Source organism: Loxodonta africana, chromosome 10 (assembly GCF_030014295.1).
Source record: "Loxodonta africana isolate mLoxAfr1 chromosome 10, mLoxAfr1.hap2, whole genome shotgun sequence".
Taxonomy (NCBI): domain Eukaryota; kingdom Metazoa; phylum Chordata; class Mammalia; order Proboscidea; family Elephantidae; genus Loxodonta; species Loxodonta africana.
In genome coordinates this window covers 15,296,630-15,311,422 of record NC_087351.1, presented here as the reverse complement: position 1 = coordinate 15,311,422, position 14,793 = coordinate 15,296,630, and positions in this window count along the sequence as shown.

Below are 14,793 nucleotides of genomic sequence, written 5' to 3'. Positions count from 1 at the left end.
TGCACCCAAATCCCTCCCTCTAGCCTGCCCTGAAGCCGTTGGTCCCTCTCCACTTGGGATCTGGAAAGGTAGGTCCCTCCCCCTTCCTCAGCCTGGGGAGGGGGAAGGGACATGCTCTCTCCTCTTTTCAGGGGTTCAGGGTGCCACAGGGAAGGTGGGCTTGCAAGATTCCACACTCTGGTCCTTTCAATAAGTGGCTGTCCAGGAAGGCTGCAGCTCTGAATCTCAGAGAATAAAGCCTTGCCCATTTTTACGCAGTGATGGCACAGCCTAGACCAGGGTCTTGAGGTCTCACTGCAGCTTCGAAGGGGGCCTGCGTGCTCCTGCCCACATCCTGCAAGACCAGCCCCAAGCATGCAAGAACTCCAGGCAGCATGGAGAGCTGAAGAGCAGGTTCATCAAGAGGGTTTTTGTTTTCTTTTAAAAATACATTTTTAAAAATGTGAGTTGACAAAGAAAAATATTATCTAAATAGTAGTAGAATGAAGAAAAGCACGGAGGTCCCGTGAATACCCCGCTTGGGCTCCTGGGCTGAGCTGTGTAGAGGGCACCCCAGGCTGCCTGCCAATCACCCCCCATGGCACGCAGTGGAAGGGTGAGGATGCCCCCTGCTGGCACGCTAAAGAGCATACGCCTCCTGGGGAAAGGCTGGGGGACCCAGAGAAAGCCAACTCCAAGGGAAGTTTCAGGTGGGTCTATATTATTTGTGATCCGTGGAGACAGGCGTGCTGGAGAGTTTGGCATGTGTGACCTCTGGGTCATAGAGGGTACTAAGAAATCATATTCCACCCAGTGCTGCCTTCCAGGGAGATGCTTGCGGCCTGGGGCCCAGAAGGCTGTTCCCAAGTTCACGTGCTCATTGGCAGTTTTGTGTGGGGAACAAACATCGTGCTTTGGTTTCCCAACCCATTCATTGGAGAAATTAGTAGTGGAAGCTGAGCTCAGATCTTCAAATGATGCAGTTACCAGCCAAACAAATGAGTCTGGTTAGGTAGGTTTCTTACCTGATGCCACGACTCACTTGATAGAGCAGCACGGTTCAGGAGCCCGAAAGCCTGGTGTGTGTCTTCGGCCAATGACTAGCTAAATTTGGAGTGAAGATGGCTCAGTCGTTGCATCCTTCGGGCTCTACATCTCAGTCTGGCATAGTGAGCCACGCTCTACTCTATGAACCCAGCCACTCACTAGCTGGTTTACCTTCTGATATTTAACCTTTCTGTGCCTCAACTTTCTCACCTGTAAAATGGGGATAATGCCTCACGAGAATGTTGTAAGGATTAAGTAATATAATGGATGCGTAAAGTACTTAATACAATGCCTGTGCATGAGCTCAATAGCAGCCGTATGATAATCGTTACATTAATAACAATCATTATTACTAATTATTACATTTATAATAATATTATAATATATAAAAATTGTCGTTGTTGTTAGGTGCCATTCAGTTGGTTCCAACTCATAGCAACCCTACGTGCCACAGAACGAAATACTGCCCGTTCCCGCACCAGGTTCACAATTGCTGTTACGCTTGAGCCCATTGTTGAAACCACTGCATTGGTCCATCTCGTCGAGGGTCTTCCTCTTTTCTGCTGACCCTGTACTCTGCCAAGCATGATGTCCTTCTCCAGGGACTGATCCCTCCTGACAACATATCCAAAGTATGTAAGATGTAGTCTCGCCATCCTTGTCTCTAAGGAGCACTCTGGTTGCACTTCTTCCAAGACAGATTTGTTTGTTCTTTTGGCAGTCATGGTGTATTCAGTATCCTTTGTCAACACAATTCAATGGCATCAATTCTTCTTCAGTCTTCCTTATTCATTGTCCAGCTTTCACATGCATATGGTGTGACTGGAAATACCATGGCTTGGGTCAGGCACACCTTAGTCTTCAAGGTGACATCTTTGCTTTTCAACACTTTGAAGAGGCTTTCCTTTTGAAGCAAATTTGCCCAATGCAATAAATACGTCTTTTGATTTCTTGACTGCTGCTTCCATGGATGTTGATTGTGAATCCAGGTAAAATGAAATCCTTCACAACTTCAGCATTTCTCCGTTTACCATGATGTTGCTCATTGGTCCAGTTGTAAGGATTTTTGTTTTCTTTATGTTGAGGTGTAATCCATACTGATGGCTGTGGTCCTTGATCTTCATCAGTAAGTGCTTCAAGCCCTCTTCACTTTCAGCAAGCAAGGTTGTGTCATGTGCATAATATAGGTTGTTAATGAGTCTTCCCTCAATCCTGGTGCCCTGTTCTTCATATAGTCCAGCTTTTCAAATTATTTTCTCAGCATACAGATTGAATAGGTATGGTGAAAGAATGCAACCCTGACGCACACCTTTCCTGACTTTAAACCACGCAGTATCCTGTTGTTCTGTCCAAACAAATGCCTCTTGATCTATGTACAGGTTCCTCAGGAGCACAATTAAGTGTTCTAGAATTTCCGTTCTTCACAATGTTGTCCATAATTTGTTATGATCCACACAGTCGAATGCCTTTGCATAGTCAATAAAACACACGTAAACACACTTCTGGTATTATCTGCTTTCAGCCAGGATCCATGTGACATTAACAATGATATCCCTGGTTCCACATCCTCTTCTGAATCCAGCCTGAATTTCTGGCAGTTCCGTGTTGATATACTGCTGCAGCCGCTTTTGAATGATCTTCAGCAAAATTTTGCTTGCGTGTGATATTAATAATATTGTTTGATAATTTCCTCATTCGGTTGGATCATCTTTCTTGGGAATAGGCATAAATATGGATCTCTTCCAGTCAGTTGGCCAGGTAGCCGTCTTCCAAATTTTTTGGCATAGACAAGTGAGTACTTCCAGCGCTGCATCCGTTTGTTGATACATCTCATTTGGTATTCTGTCAATTCCAGGAGCCTTGTTTTTCGCCAAAGCCTTCAGTGCAGCTTGGATTTCTTCATTCGGTACCATCGGTTCCTGATCATATGCTACCTCTTGAAATGGTTAAATGTCGACCAGTTCTTTTTGATATAGTGACTATGTGTGTTCCTTCCATCTTCTTTTGATGCTTCCTGCGTCATTTAAAATTTTCCCCACAGAATCCTTCACTATTGCAACTCAAGGCTTGAATTTTTTCTTCAGTTCTTTCAGCTTGAGGAACGCCGAGCATGTTCTTCCCTTTTGGTGTTCTATCTCCAGCTCTTTGCACATGTCATTATAATACTTTGTCTTCTCAAGAAGCCCTTTGAAATCTTTTGTTCAGTGCTTTTACTTCATCATTTCTTCCTTTTGCTTTAGCTGCTCGACCTTCAAGAGCAAGTTTCGAGTCTCTTCTAACATCCGTTTTGATCTTTTCTTTCTTGTCTTTTTAATGACCTCTTGCTTTCTTCATTTATGATGTTCTTGATGTCATTCCACAACTCGTCTGGTCTTCAGTCATTACTGTTCAATGCAACAAATCTGTTCTTGAGATGGTCTCTAAATTCCGGTTGGGTATACTCAAGGTCACACTTTGGCTCTCTTTGACTTGTTCTGATTTTCTTCTGTTTCAACTTGAAGTTGCATAGGAGCAATTGATGGCCTCTACCACAGTTGGCCCCTAGCCTTGCTCTGAGTGATGATATTGAGCTTTTCCATTGTCTCTTTCCACAGATGTAGTTGATTTGGTTCCTGTGTATTCCATCTGGTGAGGTCCATGTGTATAGTTGCTGTTTATGTTGGTAAAAAAAAGGTATTTGCAATGAAGAAGTTGTTGGTCTTGCAAAATTCTATCATGTGATCTCCGGCATGGTTTCTATCACCAAGGGCATGTTTTCCAATTACTGACCCTTCTTTGTTTCCAACTTTCCCATTCCAATCACCAGTAATTATCAATGCATCCTGATTGCGTGTTTCATCAATTTCAGACTGGTAAGAATCTTCAGTTTCTTCATCTTTGGCCTTAGTGGTTGGTGCGTAAATTTGAATAATAGTCATATTAACTGGTCTTCCTTGTAGGCATATGGATATTATCCTATCACTGACAGCGTTGTACTTCAGGGTACATCTTGAAATGTTCTTTTTGGTGATGAATGCAACGCCATTCCTCTTCAAGTTGTCATTCCTGGCATAGTAGACCGTAAGGTTGTCTGATTCAAAATGGCCAATACCAATTATTACTACCAAATAGTAATAATTTTGATTATGAGACAGTGGCAGGAGAAATGCAGTGTTGCCTATTGCTTTCTCCTTAGTATATATGCTGTTCTTTTCACAGCGAGTGTCTTGTACTGAAATGCTCTTAGGATTGTTTCCTTGGCTTTTTTTCTACAGCAGTTTGTGTGGATCAGGGGCTGGACCCACCTTCCCAGGGCAGGCTGAATTCGGGGTGCTCCTGGCTGTGGACTTGAAGCAGGCTGTCACCCAAGTTGCCTGAGCTTATGCGTTTAGGGGCTGAAACCATTGACAAGCGTCAGACTCCCACCACCTTGGCTCGACCACCTCAGCCCCATGTCTGATAAGGCAGGTCTGAGAGGGAGGACCAGGAGCTGCCGCTCTGTCCATTCGTACATACAGCTGTGGCTCCAGATTCAACCACACTCTGCACACTGGAGGCTGAGCATAAGTACAGGCAAAAACAAGATCGGGTAGCAGGTAGCAGGTGCTGAGATTTGAGTCCCTTGGGTAGGAGAGAGAAGCAATAAAGTGTTCCTTGTAGAAGCCTAGGAGAAAGACCGTGCTTATCTTTCCTTCCCAAGCCCTTCTAGAGCTATAAAAGGAACCACCTGGGACTTAGAGTGGAAAAAACTCAGCCCCGTGCAAGTTTCCCTTTGAATTGCCATTTTGGATCAAACTTACCTGGAGGTGTAGTTGAGATTTTAGTCCCAACCAGAGCTCAAGTTTGCTACGTTATCTCAGCACGCTACCTGAATGCTCTGATCTATTAAGCATTTGATCACTTTTGATTCCTTCCTATGCTAAAAATCTCTCTTTCTAATCAAAAAGGCCAGTCTTGTCACCTTAATCTTCCAGTTATCCTCTGAGAGATTGCAAATGTAGAGATGAGAGCTATAGATGGTGAGAAAGGCGTGGCTTCTACCCCAGCAGGGTGCTCCTGGGCACATTGCTCATCTTCTCTGTCCCACTCTATCCATCTGTGAAATAGACCAGTTTTCATAAGTGTGATGGCCATGGTGCATTGCACATAGGGAATGCCTTCCATCTTGATTAATTGTTTCTGTTCTTACCCCCACCCTGGTCCACCTTTTTATCAGGACCTGGCCAAAGGCCTTCAACTTTGTGAATAGCAAGACTAGTCAGTGAGGACAGGAAACATGCTGGGAAACAGGCTGAGCATCCCAAAACATCCTGACCTGCTGGAGCAAGGCCTGAGCCTCAGAAGGTAAATGAGCAGGGCTTCGCTGAGAGATCTGGGCTTGACTCCAAAGCACCAACTGTTCAAGGACAGAGCGAGGAAGTGGCGGCTTAGCAAAAGCATGTGTGAATAAAACTGAGGGTTTTCACTGACAGCCAGCTCCATATGAGTCAAAAGGACAAGGCTGCCAAAAAAGTGGACAGGCTCTCAGGCTGCCGAATTGAAGTCGGTACCGAGCCCAGTGATTCTCCATCTTGGCATCACATCGAAATTGGCCGGGGAAACTCTGGCAATGCTGCGTATTGCCTGCTGCACTCAGGCCCTCAGAAACAACAGGGTCTGGGCTGGGTGGATGGGGCAGGAGGAAGGAAGGTGAGAAGTTGGGATTTCTAAAGAACTCCATCCATGGTTCTGTTGTGTAGGCAGGGCTCCAGAGCCGTTCTCGGCACCTGAGGTACTCAGGGAGTACTCACAAGGAAATGCACAAGCTGGAGGTCATTTGGTGGAGAGCGGCCAGGATGCAAAAGGTTAAGCACTCAGCTGTTAATCAAAAGGTTGGTGATTCGAACCCACCCAGAGGCATCTTGAACGAAAACCTGGCAATCTGCTTCTGAAAGGTCACTGCCATGAAAACCCTAAGAAGCATAGTTCTACTCTCTAACACACGGGGTGGCCATAAGTTGGAATCAACAACAAGTGGTTTAGTGGTTTGTGTGTTTTTGTTTTTGTTTTGGATGCATGCAACACCCTGTGAGGGCCAGTGGAGGGAATCACAGCATAGAGACACAGGTGCCCAGGGGATCTGCCTTCAGATGGGTGAGACTTCTTCTCTGGGGTCCCAAAGGTTAGAATCTGAGCCTGTTCCTAGGATGACTGTCTTAAGTCAGGTTCCTCAAGAAACATCCTGAGATAGAAGCTTGCATGCAGGAAGTTTTTGGGGTGCTCTCAGAAATAACACCTCTGAGAGAATGAAGGAATCAGGATTGAGCAAAGAAAGAAATTGATCAGCGATACAGTCACAGCAAAATCCTCCTCTGCAGGGAGTTCTGAGTTTGGGATGACCCTTCACAGTAGGCCCCAACTGAGACAAGGGAACTGGGCCTTTAATCTTCCACATTGACCAGGAAGCTGTGAAGCTGGAAGAGGCAGCTTCCTTTGGTGACTGAAAGAAATGCCCAGGGAGAGACTGTGACTGTGAGCCATCAGCAGCCAACATCCTGGTAACTTGAAGGATAAGTTGGTCCTTGGTCCTATGGCAGGACCTGGTTAATGCGCCATAGCAAACACAACAGTCTGCACCTTGTGCCGCTCGGATCTACTTGCTTCATATAGTAAGTTCCTCTACATGGGAATAGCTCCTTCAGGATTGTGGGGATCTCTTTCTCTGGGAAACTTACAAAAAGATAAGTGGGATGAACTACAGCACCCACTGCTGCAGCTGGTCTTCGTGTCACAACTGATATTCATCATCCTTCTCGCCTACCCATTCTAGATTCCCTTTACCTTCAGCTCGTGCTTCTACTGGTCTAGATGGCTTACGTGGTGGGGTGACTCGGATCCTCATCACCAAGGTTTCTAAGTCGTTAGTCACTATGCCCTTATCAGGCTGTGCTGCTGAATTTGTCCATTTACTATCAAAATTGGGCAAGGGAGTACCAAGAGACACACCAGGGAATTACCTGCGTGCCAAACACATTCTTTCCCAACCCCATTGTGTAACAGCAGTCCTATCTCTTCCAAAGGATCAGGCTCAATTCCCTCTGCCAGGATGGGGGCCACTTTTCTTATCTACTGATCTCTTGGCGCAAGGGATTTGAAGGACAGAAGACAGCCATACCTTAAAGTTTAATTCTTGTTTTCTCTGGTAGAAGTGTTTCTCTTCTGAGAACCAGGTCCTCCAAACCCAGACAGCCTAGAATTGTGGACAGAAGAAGCACACACTGTCCTAAGTGGGACACTGAGGGTGCTGATAAGTGAAGCTGCTCCTATTTCCATTCCTTGGTTTCTAGACCTATGGATTCTGCCTGTTAGAGCACAGCATAGTTTTGAGATTATTAAGTACCTACATCATCCTGGACCATGATGTCGCATCATCTCTAAGATGGTGCTCCCTTTGAAAGGGAGTTCTGTCATTGTGTCAGCTCTATTCAGCCATCACCTTCTGGGTGGTGAAGCATGTGATAGGACCGGTAGGTCCCAGGATCATGCGTCCACTCATTTGCTATAAAATGGGACTCCTGGTCTTATGTAATATTATGTAAGATCCCATGTCAGTGAATGAAACACTCTTTAAGCCCTCAGGGAGTAGTGCTAGTTGAGGCCTTTGAGTAGGAAAGACAAACCCATATTCAGAATAAATGCAGATTCAAGTCAAGAAGAATCACTGCCCCTTCCAGAGTAGAACAAGTCCAATGCAGTGAACTTGTTACCAAGTAGCTTGTTGGTCTTCTAGGGGGATGGGGCCGTGTCAGGGGTGCAGCATCATTCTCTGCTGTGGACAGGATGGACATTTAGCAGCAAAAATAGCTGGATCAGCTTTGGTGAATGGGAGCCCGCTCTGTTGGTCCCATCTCTGGCACCATGTGCCCATTGTGCCAGCACTGGGGTGGTAGACAGGCACTGGGTAACATCCACTATCCAAGTCATTCTATCTACCCAGTCATCTAGTTCCTCCTCCATGGTGGACTTTCTTTTGTGAACATTATCATGGAATCAGGGCTTCAAAATGTAATTTTTTCTGTTCCAGTTCACCAAAAATTTTCTTTTACTGTGCTTTAAATGAAGGTTTACAGAACAAATTAGTTTCTCATTAAATAATACACATGTTGTTTTGTGACATCAGAGCCCTGGTGGTTAAGAGCTATGGCTGCTAACCAAAAGGTGGGGAGTTCAAATTCACCAGCCACTCCTTGGAAACCTTATGGGGCAGTTCTACTCATCACTACAGAGTTGCTATGACAACTTGACAGCAAAGGGGTTGGTTTCAGTTTTTGGTTTATTGTTTTGAAACATTGGTTGCCAACCCTACCACATGTCAACAGTCAATAGTCTTGACCTTGGGTTCCCCATTATCAGCTTTCCTGTCCCTTTCTGCTTTCCCATCCTTGCCCCGGGCTGTTGTCCCCTTTTGTCTCATTTTGTTTTATGTGGCTGTCTAATTTTTGATGGAAAGGTGAACCTCAGGAGTGTCTCCAAGTTTCTCCAGTCTCTGTCAGACCAGTAAGCCTGGTCTTTTTTTGTGAGTTAGGATTTTGTTCTGTATTTTTCTTGAGCTCTGTCTGGGGTCCTCTGTTGTAATCCCTGTAGAGCAGTCAGTGGTGGTAGCTGGGCACCATCTGGTTGTACTGGACTCATTGTGGTGGAGGCTGTGGTAGTTCTGGTCCATTAGTCATTTGGACTAATCTTTCCCTTGTGTCTTTGGTTTTCTTCATTCTCCATTGTTCCAGACAGGGTGGGATCAGAGGCGTATCTTAGATGGCTACTCACAAGCTTTTAAGACCCCAGATGCTACTCATCAAAGTAGAATGTAGAACATTGTCTTTATAAACTGTGCTATGCCAATTGAGCTAGACGTCCCCCGAGACCAAAATTTTTTAAATTTGGCTCTGTTCTAGTTTTGCTTCCTCAGACATGCCTGAACAGTTCAAACATGGTTTTTACTCTCTACTTTCAAATTTATATTCTGCAAATGGATAACCTGGAGAAATTTCTTTTTTTTAATATTCTTTCTTTTTCTATTTTTTTTTATTGTATTTTAGATGAAGGTTTACAGAGCGAATTAGTTTCTCATTAAACAATTAATACGCATATAATTTTGTAACATGGATTGCCAACACCACAACTTGCCAACACTCTCCCCTTCTCGACCTTGGATTCCCCATTACCAGCTTTCATGTGCCCTCCTGCCTTCTCATCCTTGCCCCTGGGCTGGTGTGCCCATTGAGACTTTGCTTTATGGGCCTGTCTAGTCTTTGGCTGAAGGGTGAACCTCAGGAGTGACTGAATTCAGTATTGAGTTAAAAGGTGTCTAGAGACTATGCTCTTGGGATTTCTCCAGTCTCTGTTAGACCAAAAAGCCTGTTTTTTTTCTTTTTGTAAGTTTGAATTTTGTTCTACGTTTTTCTCCTGCTCTGTCTGGAACCCTCTATTGTGATCCCTGCCAGAGCAGTCAGTGGTAGTAATCAGGCACCATCTAGTTGTTCTGGGCTCAGTCTGGTGGAGGTTGTGGTAGTTGTGGCCCACTAGTCCTTTGGACTAATCTTTCCCTTGTGTCTTTGGTTTTCTTCATTCTTCCTTGCTAACCTGGAGCAATTTCATCTGAAGAACAATAGGTACCAATTCATTCTTTATATTGCAAATAATATTGCATTTTTATATTAACTCAAATTTTGTTCATCCCAAGACATTGTAATTAGTTTTGAAAGTATCAATACTAAGCTATTTGTTTCTACACATTCGTTAATAATTAAATCTAAAGCGACAATAATGTTCAATTTCAACTGCTGTCTCAAAACATTTTGATACAAAGAAAAGCAATGTAAATGCATTTTTAAATTCTATTTTTTTAAAATATACTAGAATTCACTGCAACACTGAGTCACTTTAAAAATAGTATTATGATAAGAGAGGTGGGGCCAAGATGGCAGAATAGCAGATGCTTCCGGTGAGCCCTCTCACAACAAAGACCCAAAAAAACAAGTGAAACGAGTATATTTATGACAAACTAGGAGCCCTGAACATCAAAGGCAAAGTTAGAAAATGAACTGAGTGGCATGAGGAGAAAGAGATGGTTCAGAAGCAGAGAGGAGTTACTGGACCTGAATTGCCAGGAGCCCTCACGCACCATTCCCGGGAATGGCTGTGGTGGGCTGATACTAGCGTTCGGCCGCAGTTTCCTTGGGGAGAAGCAGCCAGCCACACAGCCTACTCACACCTCCGGAACCAGGGAAGAATGGCGCCCTCGGCAAAAGCTAAGTACTTGTGTATATTTTACCATGTTCCCTGCCCCCTAGCCAGCTTTAGTGATGACTGTTGATTTCCCTGGGCCTGAGATAGGCCCTGTTGAGGGCCTAGAGCCATCCTCCTGGCCTTGGAAAAGGAATAAATTTGCAACTGGGGGGAAAAGATAATTTGCCAGCTCCACTAACCTGGGGAGCTCAGGACAGAAGTGGATCCTGTCCGGGCATAAAAAGTTCGTGGGCTTTGAGTACCTTTCCCCCCGCATGGACCTGTTTGGGCCTATTTCAGGAGAATAGGCCCTTGTTGGCAGACTACAACTGTTTCAGCTGTGTGGTGGAGAGGTGGGCATTTGATGTTTGGCACCACTTTGCCTATTAAACAGGGTCCTCACTAACCCACATCAGGGGCCTAAGGACTGGTGGCTCCACTCAGGTCACCCATCCACCCACGACAGGGATCCAAGGATAACTGGTACCTCCCAGTCCTTACAACCAAAAACTTTAGGTGCCCATGGTCCATCTGCAGAACCCACCCACCCGTACACTCTAAGGAAAAGTGAAATGCTTTCTTCACAGACACTCGGGGAATGAATCTCAGCCCCCTGCCTTGTTCAGAGTGTGACTCCCTCCTGCAACCAGATACCAGTACCTACACAAATCACCCCTGCACCTCTAAGACTGTAGGACAGAGTCTGTACCACACACTTGATGATCAGCTACCTGAACACCTGAGCTGAATCCATACAAGAAAATGAATGGACTCCTAGATTGATATACCTGATAACAGCTCTAGCCATCTGGGGAAAGGACGTCAGAGCTTCAAAGGTGAAAATAATTGAGCTAGCTCACTCAAACAACCATTTGGGCATATCAAAACAAAACAAAGCAAGAAGCTAGGATACAGTGAGCAAACATAAAATAAACTAATACAATAACTTATAGATGGCTTGGAGACAACAGTTAATATCAAATCACATAAAGAAACAGACCATGATCACTTCAACAGGCTCTCAAAACAAAGAATCAAGGGATCTTCTAGATGAAAGTGCCTTCCTGGAATTACCAGATGCAGAATACAAAAGATTAATATACAGAACCCTTCAAGACATCAGGAAGGAAACAAGGCAATACGCAGAACAAGCCAAGAAACATTCAGATAAAGCAGCTGAAGAAATTAAAAAGGTTATTCAGGAACATAATGAAAAGTTTAATAAGCTGCAAAATCCATAGACAGACAGCAATCAGAAATTCAGAAGATTAACAATAAAATTACAGAATTAGAAAACTCAGTAGAAAGTCAGAGGAGCAGAATTGAGCAAGTGGAAGGCAGAATTGGTGAACTTGAAGATAAAGCACTTGGCACCAATATATTTGAAGAAAAATCAGTTAAAAAAATTTTTTTAAATGGAGAAACCTTAAGAATCATGTGGGAGTCTATCAAGAGAAACAACCTACAAGCGATTGGAGCACCAGAACAGGGAGGCATAACAGAAAATACAGAGAGAATTGTTGAAGATTTGTTGGCAGAAAACTTCCTTGATATCATGAAAGATGAGAAGATATCTACCCAAGATGCTCATCGAACTCCACATAACATAGATTTTAAAAGAAAGTCACGAAGACATATTATAATCAAACTTGCCAAAACCAAAGATAAAGAGAGAATTTTAAGAGCAGCTAGGGATAAACAAAAACTCATCTACAAAGGAGGGTCAATAAGAATAAGCTCAGACTACTTGACAGAAACCATGCAGGCAAGAAGGCAATGGGATCACTTATATAAAGAATTGTAAGAAAAAAATTGCCAGCCAAGAATCATATACCCAGCAAAAAACTGTCTCTCAAATATGAAGGTGAAATTAGGACAGTTCCAGATAAACAGAAGTTTAGGGCATTCATAAAACCAAACTAAAACTACAAGAAATACTAAAGGGAGTTCTTTGGTTAGAAAATCAGTAGTATCGGATATCAACCCAAGACTAGACCGCTGGTCAGAGCAATCAGAAGCCAACCCAGACAGGGAAATCACAAAAATAAATCAAGATAAAAAAAAAAAATGCTTAAAACAGGGAAACAGTGATGTTATGTAAAATAAGACAACATTAAAACAATAAAGAGAGACAAAGAAATGTAGTCATAGATCTTTCATAAGGTGAGGAAGACAAGGCAATATGAAGAAATAAAAGTTAGGTTTAAATTTAAAAAATGGGGTAAATAGGAGACAAACTATCCTACACATCGAAATAAAACACGAGAAAAAAATAGAGACTCAAGAGAAACAGAATCAACAACGAAGAAGAGGAAAAGACAATATATAAAGATAAACTATTCAGCACATAAAATTAAGTGGGAAAAAGAAACTGTCAACAAGACACAAAAAAAGACATCAAAATGACAGCACTAAATTCATACCTATCCATAAGTATCCTGAATGTAAATGGACTAACTGCACCAGTAAAGAGACAGAGAGTGGCAGATTGGATAAAAAAACATGATCCATCTATATGCTGCCTACAGGAGACACACCTTAGACTTGGAGACACAAACAAACTAAAACTCAAAGGGTGGAAAAAATATATCAAGCAAACAACAATCAAAAAAGAGCAGGAGTGGCAATATTAATTTCTGATAAAATAGACTTTAGAGTTAAATCCATCATAAAGGAGGAGGAATGACACTGTATAATGATTAAAGGGACAACACACCAAGAAGATATAACCATGTTAAATATTTATGCACCCAATGACAGGGCTGCAAGATACATAAAACAAACTCTGTCAACATTGAAAACTGAGATAGAGAGCTCCACAATAATAGTAGGAGACTTCAACACACCACTTTCGGTAAAGGACAGGACATCCAGAAAGAAGCTCAATAAAGACATGGAAGATCTAAATGCCACAATCAACCAGCTTGACCTTCCAGACATATACAGAACACTTCACCCAACAGCAGTCAAGTATACTCTCTTATCTAGTGCACATGGAACATTCCCTAGAATAGACCACACATTAGGTCATAAAGCAAGCCTTAGCAGAATCCAAAATGTTGAAATATTACAAAGCATCTTCTCTGACCATAAGGCCATAAAAGTATAAATCAATAACAGAAAAAGCAGGGAAAAGAAATCAAACACTTGGAAACTGAACAATAACCTGCTCAAAAAAGACTGGGTTATAGAAGACATTAGGGATGGAATAAAGAAATTTGTTGAATCCAATGAGAATGAAAACACTTCCTTTCAGAATGTTTGGGACACAGTGAAAGCAGTGCTCAGAGTTCAATTTATATCAATAAATGCACACATACAAAAAAGAAAAAAGGGTCAAAATCAAAGAATTATCCCTACAACTTGAACAAATAGAAAGAGAGCAACAAAAGAAACTCTCAGGCGCCAGAAGAAAGCAAATAATAAAAATTAGAGCAGAATTAAATGAAATAGAAAACAGAAAAACAATTGAAAGAATTAACAAGACCAAAAGCTTGTTCTTTGAAAGATCGACAAAGTTGATAAACCATTGACCAAACTGACAAAAGACAAACAGGACAGGAAGCAAATAACCTGAATAAGAAATGAGATGGGCAATATTACAACAGACCCAACTGAAATTAAAAGAATCATATCAGATTACTACGAAAAATTGTACTCTAACAAATTTGAAAACCTAGAAGAAATGGATGAATTCCTAGAAACACACTACCTACCTAAACTAACACAAGCAAAGGTAGAACAACTAAATAGACCCACAACAAAAGAAGAGATTGAAAAGGTAATCAAAAAACTCCACCCCCGCCCCCCCCAAAAAAGCCCTGGCCCGGATGGTTTCTCTGCAGAGTTCTACCAAACTTTCAGAAGAGTTAATACCACCACTACTAAAGGTATTTCAGAGCATAGAAGAGGATGGAATACTCCCAAACTCATTCTATGAAGCCAGCATATCCCTGACACCAAAACCAGGTAAAGACATCACAAAAAAAGAAAATTACAGACCTATATCCCTCATGAACTTAGATGCAAAGATCCTCAACAAAATTCTAACCAATAGAATTCAATAACATATCAAAGAAATAATTCACCATGACCAAGTGGGATTCATACCAGGTATGTAGGGATGGTTCAACATTAGAAAAACAATTAATGTAATCCATCATATAAATAAAACAAAAGACAAGAATCACATGATTTAATCAATTGATGCAGAAAAGGCATTTGACAAAGTTCAACACCCATTCATGGTAAAAACTCTCAGCAAAATAGGAATAGAAGGAAGATTCCTCAACATATTAAAGGGCATTTATACAAAGCCAATAGCCAGCATCATCCTAAATGGAGAGAGTCTGAAAGCATTCCCCTCAACATCAGGAATCAGACAAGGATGCCCTTTATCACCACTCTTATTCAACATTGTGCTGGAGGTCCTAGCCAGAGCAATTAGGCTAGATAAAGAAATAAAGGACATCAGATTGGCAAGAAAGAAGTAAAAGTATCTCTATTTGCAGATGACATGAACTT